The sequence below is a fragment of the Rhinolophus sinicus genome, chromosome 7, assembly GCF_057876585.1.
Source record: "Rhinolophus sinicus isolate RSI-liver-muscle chromosome 7, RSI-T2T, whole genome shotgun sequence".
NCBI classification, from domain to species: Eukaryota; Metazoa; Chordata; class Mammalia; order Chiroptera; family Rhinolophidae; genus Rhinolophus; species Rhinolophus sinicus.
Window position 1 is genome coordinate 13023876 of NC_142507.1, and position 12486 is coordinate 13036361.

A 12486-nucleotide genomic window follows, 5' to 3' on the forward strand; every position below is an offset into this window, starting at 1 on the left:
CTTTAATGTTCTTGAGATGAGGGAAAGAAATATTTATTAGAACCTTTCTATTTTTTAGAGTCTTGCCTATCTAGTCAAAGAATTTCAGCATTTCACTTGCCATACTGATTATCACCCACTTTGCAATGTGCCTTATACATTAAGTCCTCACTTAACATCATTGATAGGTTCTTGGAACTGCAGCAAAATGACGTATAACGAACCTGATTTTACCACAGGCTAATTGATATAAACAAGAGTAAAGTTCCCACAGCGTCTCATCAACATTTTAATGAAACAACATTGAATGAAACAGTGTTATTCGAGTACCTGCCGTATCTTCTTTTGCCAATCCATTAGTAAAAATATATAATTCAACATGGCATTTTTTGTGCTCCTATGAAACACTGACTAAACCACACCATAAATTATGATCGTGAAAATCAAATAATTTATTTGAGACAGAGCCTAGCACAGGGTATCTAGTCAGTCAGATATTCACTAAGTGTCTTTGCTGAACCAGGCCCAGTTTTACTCTCTGGAGATATTCTGAACAAGACAGACATGGCCACTGTCCTCACACAACTTGCCATGGAGGCTAAAGCTAAGTAAACAAGAACCTAAATGTATTGCTATGAAGGGAGAAATAAGTGCTGGGAGCTCGGGAAACACGCCAGAGGAGTTACTCAGGTAGGCGTCCAGAAGGAAGTGCCTGACGTGAAGCTGAAATTTGAAAGACAGGAGAACAAGCCAGAAAGTATACTGGGGAGGCAATGACTTACAAGCAGAGAGGACAGCAGCGTGGAAGGTCAGCAGCAGGGAGCGAGAACTTACTATTGACCTTCGGAATTGAGATTCACTTAGACTCGAGTGTCGGCTGAATGTGGGGAGTAGCGAGAGACGACTAACAGGAAGATGGGGAAAATCCTGCAGGGGCCTATTGGACCATCCTCCCAGTGACGGGGAACTAGTCTTAAACGGCAGAAATGTGCTGGATGGATGTTTCTAGAGTACTCTATTCAGAGAGGGGTTGAGGGCTGGATGAGAGCAGGTGACGTGACCTGTGGGACACAGTGAGAAGAGGGCCCAAGAAAACAAATTGTAAAATGGCAGAGGAAGAGGAGACCACAGGAGCAGAGAAGTAAGAACACTTGAAGAAGTGATTTACCAGTGACTTGACATGCTGCCAAGAGGTCAAGGAAAACAGCTTAAAAGTTTTCCATTAGATTTAGCAACGAGGAAGTCTGCTAAGATGAGGAAGCCAATTAACATTAGTATCCAAGTACTTTCTCAGACACTGATGATGCTATATTAGCATTTCGGTCTAGTTTTAAATAAAAAGCAGCACCCCCAGTTGCAGATGGCTCAACCTGACCTCCATGTTTGTGCCCTTTTAAAAAAATCATGACTGACCCCAACAGGCAGCCAAAATCTGTGTTTACTGCCACAGCCCCAGTGACACCAACACATTGAATCATTTAGGACACTGACGAGCTCTTTGACGTTTCTTTGGCAGACGTGATGGAATGCTTAAGATTTTGACATGAAAGAGGAGTCATGGAAATCACCAAGAAAACACTGGCATTTTTCATTCCAAGATTAGAGTACAGTTGTCCACATTTAACTTGACATTGGTGAGCGAATCAATTAAGACATCTTGGTGTGATGGAAAATGCCTATGATAACAACAGAGAGAATTACCAGGAAAAGCAAGCTTTTCAGTCCTAACCTCATTGGGCTCATTTTGATAAGTCTCAGTATTTCAGTTGTGATGCTTACACAATCAGAAGAATTTGTCGGCTCACCTAGCTCCACAGAGTCCAGAATCAAACGTGGTTCAGGTACAGTGGGATTAAGCTTCCTACCATGGTTCTCAGCTTTGCCCTCCACGTCTTGACTTAAACCTAAAGCTGATTCACCCAAACTGGCTGCACATCACACCATCCAGTTAGGGTGAAAGAGCTGCTTACAACTGTCAAAACAGGCTCCCACTTCACTCTGATTGGTCTAACTTGAGTTGTGAGCCCACCCTTGGGATTATATATACTGACTGCTTTAGACCAAATAAAGGCCACCCCTGGAGTCAATAATATCCAAAATACACAACTGCAACACACTGAGAGGTGAAATGGATAATACAGAGACAATCAACAATGTCCCCTCTATCCCCTCTACTCATTGGTCCAGCCCAGGCAAAAGTAGCCCCAGAAAGGAGCATTTGTGTTTTATTGTAAATGCAGTTACTTTATTTCGAAAGCAAGATCCTTTACAAGTATTTTTAAAGTGCATCTTCAAGTGTTAATGTATTGTCATGATCACTTTTGGTATAAGTGCTCCAATTTACATTATTGAGTTTTTAGGAAATCAGCGTTCAATTTGCAGCCATCATTCAAAAACTAATGTATTGGGGTTACCTTTTCCTGCAAAGTATTATCTTACAGCCGCCTTGAGCTATTCAGGAGCTGAAAAGGCCATTTTCTAAATGAAGTCTGTTTTTTGTTCAGTTTCAACTTTTTTCAGAGATAATTTCTCAAGCTCTTTGGTGATAATATACAGGAAATGTCAATCATCATGAAAAACTTGATCCCAATGCCCAAGTAATAAAACGAGCCAGAAGCACAGGCTAAAGAAGAGATGGAGAGAGGTGAGTGGATATAGAATGGGGACTGGGACCAGTCCAGGGTACAGCGAGATCCCAGAATCAAGGGTGTTCCAAATTTCCCCGATTGTTTTAATATCCCAAGGTCCAAGTTCCAAACAATTCAACATTAACTTAGATATAATTGAGAATGTAGACATTTAGTACCATTTTTTAGGTTCCGTTGTCCAGTTATATGAGCACTAAATTCTACGTGCTTTATTTGTTGATTAACAATAAAACACCACACACGTTATTTTCAAATCAGTTGTACAGCCAAGAACAAAGAGCCAACAGGAAGAGAAACCATTTGGGATCCATTGTTTCTTAATTTGGAAAATCAGCTCTAAAACCAAACATCACGTGCGTGCTTCATTTGAGGGATCTAGCCTGAAGACTGTTGTCGCAAATTAGTATGACTACCTACTTAGTATGCAGGATTTTGAAAAATCACTGCATTGCACAATAGAATAATAAACTGCCCATAGTACGGCCACTTGAAAATAAACACAGACAGGCAGAAGCATTAGTAACTTTACAATGAAGCAGAGAAACTGTTTGGGAGTTGGAGTCCTACAGATTGCAGAGGTTCAGTTTCCAAAAACCGTCTGAGAGTGATGAGGTACAGATGCAGAAGTCATGCGTGCAGAGAAGAGTTCATTTATATTGCTAAGTCTGCACTGTGTCCACGTGTAGCTGAATAAACTGAACTGAACACAGACTGTTGAGTTCCAAGGTTTCTTTCTATATTTCTGGATTGTTTTAACTCCAAAGACACATACATTGGTGAGCAATGTGGGGGGCTTTTCTGTTCCAAGGGGGCTGTTGTAGAAGATAGGAAAATGTACTACACAGAATAATGGCTCTTTTTTTGCTCATCCTTATAATATTAAAGATAATTAATGAAAGATTTAAAGAAAGATGGTTATGTTCAAATTATGATCAGGTAATTATTTCACTCACTGTTTAATAATCGATGTGTCTATGTCACTGAGTTTGCAAAATACGAGTTAGGAAATTGAAAATCTGATTGTGCATTCTCTCGTTTTGGCCTATTTTCAATACAAGTTCCAACTGCAAATAAATATACCTTTTGGGGGCAAAAATGCTAGTTTAAGGACTTCAGGTAACTTCTGAAGTAATCAGTTTGTAAGTTTCTAAAGGTTACTAAACCTTTTATCCAAATATTAGTAGAAGAAATACCATTCATCTTTATAAATATCAAGTTATGATTACTTATTTTAGAAAACTAATAACATGAAATGCAGGTCAACTGTAACCAGATTGGCATACTTAAACTTTTGATCTCAAAAATCAGAATATTACAAAAATGAAATAAGGAACTCTTGTCATTTCAGGTCAAATTTGGGAGGAAACAGCTCAAATCATAGCTTGATAACTAACACCAATGATTAATTGCTTTTTCAACATGTGGATTATCTTGGTGCCAAAAATTATGGAGCGATTGCCTAACAAATTGGAGAGTCCCTGATGTCAGTACTCATATTTTCTTTGGATTATACTAAGCAATTATGCTAAACTTTCTAATGACTGAGTAAAATGGTATTCTGCCTTAGGGCACATTTTGATGAACTACAGTTGTACATTTCATAACCTAAGAGGCGTATGCAAAAAGAAGTGTATTGTCTAAGAATAGAGATCTGTAATCTTTATGTTAGATTTTAGAAGATTATAAATATCCATCATATAACTATGAATATGTTTACCATTATCAGTCATTACTTTAAACTACTTACCTTCCTTCCTGAAAAATTAGTTGGTATAAGCTTGTCTCCAAATGAATGCTTAATTTAAATGATTCATTTTGTTCCTAGAATTTACTACATCATACTCCATCTTCATATTCAACTTATTATTATTATTATTATTATTATTGATGACGATACTAAATAAGTCCTTTAAAACATGCATGTGTTTAGCTTTGATATTTCACTTCAATTCCTATGTAATCCACCTATCATTTCTGCATATGATTCCAGTAAACTTGAGCCTATTATCTGAAGATTCTGGGCTTAAATAAAGTAACACAAAATAAACTAAAGAAATTAATTTATAATCTTATATATGAGGACACACCACGTTGAATAATTACAACCATCTAAAATGTTCTATAGCTTCAGAGAAGTTAACGTATATGCCACTGATGTGAGAATTATACATTAACATCACTTTTTAAGAGATTATTTTTAAACTTTCTGACTAGTCTTAATATTTAAGGTAAAACACTATATCACTTAAAACTAAGGAACTATGAACTACAGAAATGGTAATTCATTCAGACAGATATCAACATTACAGGCTTTTAATTATCCCCAGATCTAAAAATAATATATTAACAAGTGCTAACCTATTTCAGTGAAGAGCAAAACTGAAACGAAAGCTGTATTAATAAGAGATTTTGAAGCACACATAGAACTTATATTTTCTAACTCTCAGACTCCTGCTCCTAGATTTCTAAGAGTATCTTTAAATATCCCTCACATTAATATCACACACACTACAAGAACATTATATTTCAATCGAGATTTTGAATTTCAACTTTTATAATACACAGGCAACTGCTCGCTCCTTCAAACTCTAAATATAATACATTTCATTTTTTCCTATTAACACAAGGAAAATTTACATTCTGCCTTAAGAGTTAAATACTGCTATATATCAAAATCCCAATTTCTCACTGTGGGCTAAAGGCTGATCTGCTTCCTGCTTCCTCTCATTTTATTCTCCTCCTCACCACACTTCATCCACACTGTCCTGAATCCTTATGCTCACCCAGCTCTTGCCCCTCTCCTCGCCTTCAAACTGGCTGCTTCCTGGGCCTGGAACACTCCCTCACAGGCTCTCACAAGCCTGGCTCATTCCTCCAATCTCCGCTCACATTGTCCTCAGAGAGGCCTGGCCTGTCTCCCTCAGCTCAAGGAAGCACTTCTTCCTTTCCCTCTTTCCTCCCTACGGCTACACCGCAGGTTCCCTCTATTTGTTTCCTTCACAGAATGTACCACAATCAGAAATTATCTTGGTCACTGATATACTTACTTTTTCACTGTCTGTCTCCTCTTACTAGAATGTAAGCTCCACGGGAGTGGGAACTTGGGCTACCTTCTGCATCCCCAGCACCTTGAACAATGGCACATGGCAGGCACGCAGTAAATATCTGTTCAATGAAGAAACAAATGCAGTGGATGGTTCAGTTTGCTTTTAAGAAACGTTAACAATATGTGTTTTTAGAATGACAAGATTAAATGTGTTCATGCCTTTTTTACGGGAAACTGACTTTTGTTGCACTGTTAGATTATTATCAAATGAATATCATTTCCCCAACTTCTTCATAGATTTAAAAGAAATTTTAAAAAAATTTTTAATTGTTCAATAAAGTTTCTCTATTGCAGAAATGTGCAAAAGGCCACATACTAGTAAAAAAAGGACCAGCCATTTTAAAAAACAAGCATAAAGAAGTGAAACTCTTTTCAAACAAGCTGACCCAAAAATGCAGACAAGAGCCAAGAAAATAAAGCAATTAAATACCAGTATACAGATATACAAGATGTTTTCACTGACTTTAACAAGTTATTTTGAAAGATACAAGGATAGAGTACATTACATTGCTAAGTTTCACTCTCAGCCTCAATCCATCACCAACTAATTAAACTTTTGCTGAACTTATTATTGGCCTGATAAACTTAAGCAAAGTCTTAAATCTCTATTACAAGACAGAGGTTCCCCACCCTTGGTTCAAAAGACAATTTAAAAATTTTCTAAAACATAAGCAATGAACTGTTCCTGAAACCTAATCTAAACTTTTTCTAAAATTATAAGTCCCTTTCTTGCAAATGCTCCCTGCAAGACTCACACTAAAGTGTTAGACTGTTGACAGTGGATGTTTCAGAGATAAAGACAAAACATTATTTAATTAGAAAATCAGTGACAATGTTTGCAAAAATACTTTTCAGAAAACATATTTACTCTAAGATATATTAACAGTATAAGTGCGACTTTAAAGTAAGGAAACTGATTTTCAGCTTAGATCCCTTAATTTACATCACATCTCACACATGGTATATTTATTACAATTTGACTCTCTAGTGGAAGGTAGAAATAAAGCATTTTAGAAGACACTTTCTGTACATTAAAGATCATAAATTTTTTAAAATAAAACTTGAGAAAATCCTTTCATATCCATTCTTAGTGGTGAAGGGGACAGGGAGAGACAGCTGGGTTTGAAAGTTTCCGAGATTAAGTGAACTTGATTTGGTGACTGAATGTGGGGGTTCCAGTATGTGAGACAGTACTGGAGGTGGCTTTTGGACTCTACTTTGGGGAGCAGGGTGGACTGTGGGAAAGACAGTGGGAAACTGAGGAGACAGATCAGTTTTGTGCAGGATAGAAATGAGTTCAGTTTTTGACAGGTTCACTTTACAGTTCCTCTAGGAATTCATATCCAGTTGGATGGATATGCCTGGAACTCAGGAGAAATACGTTGGATTGTTTTATGTATAACCTATATAATAGCATTACTGTATTTAATAAATGCATAAATTAGTTACTAAGGTAAGTTTTTAAACAGCTGTTTATCGGTACCCATATTTTGTATATCATGGCAATAATTAGAAGGCCATAAAGTTCTCAATTAAATGCTCATCTCCAGGTTACAGAAATCAAGATTCACACCATGAATGGAAACTGCTTCATCCATAACCAAAGGGCTTCCTTTATGTTGATTCTTCAACTGGCAGCTTCCATAAATGAATATTTTCATTTCAGCTAAGCTACAACCTCCTACAGTGACTTTCATTTCTCTCCTCTGAGCTCCACTCAGAATGTCCTATGAAAATGGGAATCATCTCTTCCAAAAAATTGAAAAAGAGACATTCTTCCCTAACTCATTTTATGGGCCAACATTACCCTGATACCAAACCTAGTAAGGATAACATAAAAAAAGAAAATTACAGACCAATATCTCTGATGAATACAGATGCAAAATCCTTAACAAAATTCTAGCAAATTGAATTCGACAATGCATAAAAAGATTATTCATCACGACCAAGTGGGGTTCATCCCCAGGGCACCAGGATGGTTCAACATCCGCAAATCCATCAATGTGATACATCACATAAACAAAATAAAGGACAAAAATCATATGATTATATCAATTGATGCAGAAAAAGCATTTGACAAGATACAACATCCATTTATGATTAAAACACTTAATAAAATAGGTATAGAAGGAAAATACCTTACATAATAAAGACCATATATGACAAACCCTCAGCTAATATCGCAATTAACAGTGAAAAACTGAAGCCCTTTGCTCTGCATTGAGGAACACGACAGGGCTGTCCCCTATCACCTCTGCTTTTCAACACAGTGTTGGAAGTCCTCACCAGAGCAATCAGGCAAGAAAAAGAAATAAAAGGCATCCAAATTGGGAATGAAGAAGTTAAATTGTCACTCTTTGCAGATAACATGATGCAATACATAGAAAACCGTAAAGACTCCACCAAAAAGCTATTAGAAACAATCAATGAATACAGTAAATTTGTTGGCTACAAAATCAACGTACAAAATCCATTGCATTCCTATATACTAACAATGAAATCCCAGAAAAAGAAATATAAAAAAAAATTCCTTTTGCAATTGCACCAAAAAGAATAAAATACCTAGGAATAAACTTAACCAAGGATGTGAAAGACCTATATGCTGAAAACTATAAGACATTTTTTAAAGAAATTGAAGAAGACACAAAGAAATGGAAAGACATTCCGTGCTCAAGGATTGGAAGAATCAACATAGTTAAAATGGCCATATTACCCAAAGCAATATACAGATTTAATGCAATCCCCAACAAAATTCCAATGGCATTTTTTAAAGAAATAGAACAAAAAATCATCAGATTTGTTTGGAACCACAAAAGACCCCGAATAGCCAAAGCAATCTTAAGAAAAAAGAACAATACTGGAGGTATCACACTCCCTGACTTTAGCTTGTACTACAGGGAAACAATAATCAAACAGCATGGTATTGGCCGAAAAACAGACACATACATCAATGGAATAGAATTGCGAACCCAGAAATAAGACCACATAAATATGGACAGATAATTTTTTTTAAAGATTTTATTGGGGAAGGGGAACAGCCCTTTATTGGGGAACTGTGTGTATTTCTAGGCCTTTTTTCCAAGTCAAGTTGTTGTCCTTTCAATCTTAGTTGTGGAGGGCGCAGCTCAGCTACAGGTCCAGTTGCCGTTTTCTAGTTGCAGGGGGTGCAGCCCACCATCCCTTGCGGGAGTCGAACCAGCAACCTTGTGGTTGAGAGGACGCATTCCAACCAACTGAGCCATCTGGGAGCTCAGTGGCTCAAGGTGCCATGTTCAATCTTAGTTGCAGGGGGCACTGTCCACCATCCCTTGCGGGACTCGAGGAGTTGAACTGGCAACCTTGTAGTTGAGAGCCCAATGGCCCATGTGGGAATCGAACCGGCAACCTTCGGAGTTAGGAGCATGGAGCTCTAACCGGCTGAGCCACCGGGCCGGCCCTGGACAGATAATTTTTGACAAAGAAGCAAAAAACATACAATGGAGAAAAGACAGCCTCTTCAATAAATGGTGCTGGCAGAATTGGAAAGCCACGTGCAAAAGAATGAAACTGGACTGCTATCTGTCACCATGTACCAAAATTAATTCAAAATGGATCAAAGACTTAAGCATAAGACCTGAAACAATAAACTGCATAGAAGAAAACATAGGTACTAAACTTATGGACCTTGGGTTCAAAGAGCATTTCATGAATTTGATTCCAAAGGCAAGGAAAGTAAAAGTTCAAATAAATGAATGGGACTATATCAAACTTAAAAGCTTCTGCACAGCAAAAGAAACCATCGACAAAATAAAGAGCCAACCAACTGAATGGGAGATGATTTTTGCAAACAGTGCCTTTGATAAGGGGCTAATGTCCAAAATATACAAGGAACTCATACAACTCAATAACAAAAAAACAAACAACCCAACAGAAAAATGGGCAGAGGACCTGAAGAGACATTTCACCGAAGAGGACATACAAATGGCAAATAGACATATGAAAAAATGGTCAACATCACTAATCATCAGAGAAATGCAAATAAAACCACAATGAGATATCACCTCACCCCAGTTAGAATGGTGATCATCAACAAGACAAATAGTAACAAGTGTTGGAGAGGCTGTGGAGAAAAAGGAACCCTCATACACTGTTGGTGGGAATGTAGATTGCTGCAGCCGCTATGGAAGGCAGTGTGGAGGTTCCTCAAAAAATTATGAATAGAATTACCATATGACCCAGCAATCCCTCTCCTGGGAATCTACCAAAAAAATCTGAAAACATTTATCCATAAAGACAAGTGTGCTCCAACATTCATTGCAGCTTTATTTACAGTGGTCAAGACATGGAAACAACCAAAATGTCTTTCGATAGATGAATGGATAAAGAAGTTGTGGTATGTATACACAATGGAATACTATTCGTGGTAAGAAAAGGTGAAATAGGACCATTTGTGACAACATGGATGGATCCTGAGATTATAATGCCAAGCGAAATAAGTCAGACTGAAAAAGCAGCGAACCATATGATTTCACTGATATGTGGTATATAAACCAAAAACAATAAAAGAACAAGACAAACAAATGAGAAACAAAAACTCATAGACACAGACAATAGCTTAGTGGTTATTAGAGGGTAAAGGGGGAGGGGGCGGTAGATGAGGGTAAAGGGAATCAAATATATGGTGATGGAAGGAGAACTGACTCAGGGTGGTGAACACACAATGGGATTTATAGATGATGTAATACAGAATTGTACACCTGAAATCTATGTAACTTTACTAACAATTGTCACCCCAATAAACTTTAATTATTAAAAAAAAGAAAAGAAAATGGGAATCATGTCCCAAATTTCTAAGTAAATCTTCCCTCCTTCGGGGAATTTTCCATTGCTGCCTGTATTAGCTATTTATTGCTGCATAACAAATTACCCCAAAACTTTGTGGTTTAAAACAACATATATTTATTATTTCACAGATATCATGGGCCAGGAATTTGGGTCCTCTGCTTCAGGGTCACTCACAAGGCTGCAATCAAGGTGTTGGCCAGGGATGAGGTCTCGTCTGAAAGCTCAACTGTGGAAGGATGGACTTCCAAGCTTAAACCATAGTTGTTGCCATTTAGTTTGCTGTTGGACTTGAGGCTCTCAGTTCCTCACTAGCTTTTGGCTATAGGCCATCCTCACTTCCTTACCAAGTGAGACTCTCCTGAGTGACAGCTTGGTCTATAAGCAAGTGCAAGCTAAAAAAACAATAGAGAGAGTCTGCTAGGAAGACAGAACTCACAATCTATTGTAACCTAATTGCGGAAATGACAGCTCATCAGCTTTGCCTTATTCTATTGGTTGGGACAAGTCATTAGGTCCAGCCCACATTCAAGTTGAGGTGATTACACAAGAGCCTGAAGACCAGGAGGTGAGATCACTGAGACCATCTTAAAAGTCTGCCTACCTTAGTCGCTAATATTTACCAACCTACAAGGTCAAGACAAAAGGAGTTAACTCCAATAAAAGCTAATTTTTCTGTACAGAATTATGTGATGACATACATGTCTAGGCCCTCTAAAATGTGGCTTTCTCAATGAAAGTGACTGATCATTAAAGGGTTTGCTTAGTGCTTCCCACAGGGCTGTGTAGCATGTACTCTAGAAGGTCAAGAAGTACAAAAAAATGTACAAAGATATATACAAAAATTTTTGAAATAAAAGGGGTATTTCTATCTAGTTACTTGGAAACTCCAGTGGAGACTTTGTAAAATATGCTTTTTAGCATGATTCTTCCAAGAGTGCCTTTTAAAATGATTCTCAAGGCTTCACAATTTTTTTTTTACAAATACAAATTTCCCAACATCTGTCAAAGTGTAACTCTTAGACTACTTTACACTGAACTTACAAATGTGGCACTGAAAACAAGTATTTCTTGTAGTCTGCCAAATTTCTGCCACATTGGAAAATACACAGACGATTGTTTAACACTGTGTGCCACTAGACAGGAATTATATTTCACATCTTAATGAGAAAATACTTTCTCTTAAGCTTAACTTGTTGCATGAAAAAAGTTAATTAGTAATTCAACCATTTAAAACTATTTTAAATACCAGCAGTCACAAAGCGATTTTCAATTCCACAAAGAGCAGGATCCAAAATGAACTTTCAGAATATAATTTTATCATTTTTTAAAACCTAATGACTAAAATAAGAGAAACAATCATAATCCCACCACCAAGAAATAACCACTATTATATATTTTGGTGTATAGATATAGGTATAGATCTACATCTAAGTCTATACTTATAGATCTTTTTAGACATTTAAATGTGTATATAATTTTACCACAAATGAGACCATACTCCCTCTTATAATGATATATGAAATTGTTAAAAAAATAAAGATTAACTGAGTGACTGATTTCCAATGAAGCCTTGCTGAACACGTTCCTGGCAGAGTTAACTGAATGCTACCCAGAGTAACGGGACAGCCCTGCAAACATTGCCAAAGCTCTTGTTCCCCAGCGAATGACCTATAAAACAGGTGACAAAGGGCATCTGATTTGTGCCATAGAGTTTTAGCCATATTATTTTGACCATTTTTTACTTCTCCATACCTTCTATCGCTTTTTATTGTTAGGCAACTCCCTTCTTAAACTCTTTCTCTGGTGTCCACATCTAAAGTATTAGCTCCTGAATCACTGAATTATTACTTGGTCTCATAATCTCACTTATGATGAATCTTTCTCTGACATCTTAACCAGCTTTGCTTCCCTCTTCCATCCAAACTAGTT

At 37.2% G+C, this 12486-nt stretch overlaps 1 long non-coding RNA gene across 1 annotated transcript in view; it reads right to left on the reverse strand.

Annotated features, from left to right (window-relative positions):
* Window positions 1–8: 8 nt before the first annotated feature.
* LOC141568513 (uncharacterized) overlaps window positions 9–12486 on the reverse strand; it is a 55554-nt gene continuing 43076 nt past the window's right edge. Inside the window, exons 4-5 of the long non-coding RNA XR_012491665.2 lie at window positions 5675–5792; window positions 9–1655 (exon numbers count right to left, since the gene is read on the reverse strand). This is a non-coding gene — a long non-coding RNA (uncharacterized LOC141568513). The remainder of the gene's footprint in view (window positions 1656–5674; window positions 5793–12486) is intronic.